The 3,256-nt window shown below is 37.6% G+C and overlaps 1 pseudogene; it reads left to right on the top strand.

Moving 5' to 3' along the window:
* LOC131825537 (SERPINE1 mRNA-binding protein 1-like) lies at nt 1-1,618 on the top strand (annotated as a pseudogene).
* Nucleotides 1,619-3,256: the final 1,638 nt, after the last annotated feature.

Raw genomic sequence — 3,256 nt, 5'->3', positions numbered from 1 at the left:
ATGCCGAGTAAAAATATGTTAATGTGGGCCCCAGCCATCTTGTGGGAAGAGCTCAGGCAGGTGCTCCTGGCTCAGCACTGCCACCTGCAATCTGTGGAGGAATGGGCCATGGACTTACAAGAAAGCTTCAGCTGTGTGGTGACCAACTGATTTGACTGGTAATCTGACAATGACTCGGACCCCTATGAGGTATTGAAGCAGCAGAGAACAAGAAAAAACCAGTGGAAATGGTTTTGGGGGCCCTGGGGCCAAGAGGGCAGCTCAAGCCACAGTCCAGACCAACTCCACTGCAGAAGGCAAACAGCTGCCTAAAGAGTCCCAGAAAGACCATAAGAACCCACTGCCTGCTGCTCCCCCAACGTTAGTGTGGCTGACAAGAAAGAGGAAATGTAACTGCCCATGGCGTTTAAGAAAGAAAGAATAAGAGGTGTTCAAAGAAGACCTAATCAACAGCTGCAGCATGAAGGGAAAATAATTAACAGGAGACCAGAAAGGTGACCACCTTGTGATGATGATTTAAAAAGCCACTTGAAGAAAAGGATGAAGGAGGAGACTTTTCAGTGGGTGGACAGATTACTGACTGGCTTATCCAAGTCTGTAGGGTCTTGGAAGAGGTTGAGGAGACTCTGGACATGGAATGGGCCAAGGAAATAGATTTCATTCTGGTGACAAACATGAATTTGAAAGGCATCATGGAAGTGACATTATAGTGTCCTGAAGCACAAGGACAAATGTGGAGGTAGCAGATCTCACAACTGGAGAACTGTCAAGATGAGTTAACAGAGTCCCCAAAATACAATTCAGACAAGTATGTTATAATTGCAGTAACTTGGATCAATCAAGTGTGACTGAGGAAACACCAGAAGGTGAAGAATATCCAGTTGCAGACACTGACGATATGGAGAATGATGTTGAAGAAATAAGGGAAGAGGGTCCAAAAGAAATGACTTTGGAAGAGAGGAAAGCTATTCAGAATAAGAACTGGGCAAAAGTAGAATTTAATATCTGAAAACTAAATGAAGATACGGAAGGGCAGTGGAAGAAGGGATTTGTTCTTGGACTATCATTTGATTGGGTTATGGACCATCATTTCTGGAAGCCAGCTAATGACACAATATCTCAGCTGCAGATAAGTTTTGGAGACTTTAGCCACTCAGGATATGGTGGCAGGAGAGGATAATATGGCCTTGGGCATGGTGGACATCAAAATGTCAAACCATGGCAACAGAAATGACAACTCAAGTGCTTCTACTCCTGGCATAGTTGATCCTGAGGCATTCCCAGTTCTGCCTTAACTGGATGCCATAAGACAATCTTGGTTCTTCTGTGGACCCTCCCATCTGAGGTTTTGCATGCTTAAGGATCCCAAACAACTTAAGATTTAAAAAAGAAAAAAAAAAAAAAGACTGTCATTCATACCATTCATACCTAAAGACTGAATTTTATGTGCTTTGAAAATGAACCTTCTCTCACTACACAGAAGTAACAATATGGGAGTCAGTTTGCATTTAGACATGTATTGGTAGCAGCGATGTTTTCATAATTTTCAGAGATTACGCACTCTTCGTGAATACTTTTGTATTGCTGCTTGGAAATACGCATTTCCAAACTTGAGATACATGTGTGAATAGTGTATACCAATTTAAAGCCTTTGTTTCACTTGTTACATAAGGATTTAGATGTTCTCCCAATTACAAACTAGTTTTAAATATTGGACATAATATCAATTTTAATACCCGCTTTGCATTTTCATACATGGTCAGTTGGGTCATGTAAACTTTGATTTGTCCATTTTTATGCTGTGTGAAATACTACTTTAGTATTTTAACTTAGTTTTAATATTTTCATTGCTGGGGAAAATTATATTTCACTTCTCATAATAGCTTTTATATGTGCTAAATCTTTATATACAGAAATATCAGTACTCGGACAAATGCAGAGCACATTGGTTTATTAACCCTTGCTCCTGCATAGTTCATTAAGTTCAAAATTATAATTGATTCACAGCTTCAACTATATTTACTTTCAAAAATGTGTGACTTTCCATTTTAAAAACCAAACTAGATACTTTGTTGGTGATAGTTTAAGCTACTTATTATTGATACACATCTTACTAAGTGAATTTTTCCCCTCCAAAGGGTGGATGGACCAAGATAATTTGGCTACTGCATAATATTTAAATTGCTCTGTAAAATAAGTGGCCACTTAGCATGATTTTTGTGTGTAGAGGTCCCAAATCAAAACTGTTCTTTCATGATCAACAGCCCTTTAGCCCTTCCTTTTTCTAAAGAAACCAAAGGGCACTGGTTTGTATGGTAAGATAGGGGAGTATATTAATTTTGGGGGATTTGGAAAGCAGCAGGTTTGCTTTACAAGGTTGGAACAGCAGCACCGTCCATGAAACATAAGGCAAAAATCTTATTGTTTCTGAATTTCCTATATTACTATTAATTTTGGTTTTAAGTTGATAGATGCCTGTTCCATGGAAAGTGGTGAGTATCTTTTACATCTTCCTCCATTAGAAAATTAGGCTAATGGATTCCTTGAATGGGAGCATTACCACTTACTAAAACACACAGGGAGAGAATTATCAACAAACAGATTTTCCAGGATCTTTTTTTTTTTTTCTTTTGGTAAACAAGAAAGGAATTTCATGCACAGTTTTAAAGATCTTTTGTTACTCAGTATTTTCTACCTGTGCACAGTAATATCCAGTTTTAAAAATACTGATGATCTTAAATCATATAACATCTGCTATTTAGCTGAATCATTCTCCCATACATTTCTAAAACAGAAATTGCATAGTACAGGAGTTATTCATTTGGATTAGATTTATTAATCTAGTTACCTGCCAGTGTGACATCTTAGGAGGGAGGTAATTGGTGTTTAGTGATGGGTAAACTTTTGTCCTGGTGTTTTGGAACATACAATGCTAAGCACGTTCCACACTGGTGTAAATGTCTACTCTAATTTAACACTTACAAACATAAAAAATAAGTTACTATGTGGGTAAAACTAAACAAACACTGACTTAAAAGTTAGTAACAATAACAGTAACAATAATAATGCTCAATTTGAGGTGTGACAGGTAGGCTAGAGAGTAAAATACTAGATATCAGGGAGAAGGATTAAAGCATTCTTAGATCCTCAGATTGTCTAATTAAGTAGGATTAAAATGTTGATTAAATTTAAACTAGTGTAGGCATGTTAAAATAACTTGCTAAGAAGTAGACACAGAGTGTATAACTTGCAAACA

This window comes from Mustela lutreola, chromosome 2 (genome assembly GCF_030435805.1).
Source record: "Mustela lutreola isolate mMusLut2 chromosome 2, mMusLut2.pri, whole genome shotgun sequence".
NCBI classification, from domain to species: Eukaryota; Metazoa; Chordata; class Mammalia; order Carnivora; family Mustelidae; genus Mustela; species Mustela lutreola.
Note: the sequence above shows the minus strand (reverse complement) of the source record. Positions and strands in the feature narration are given on the sequence as shown.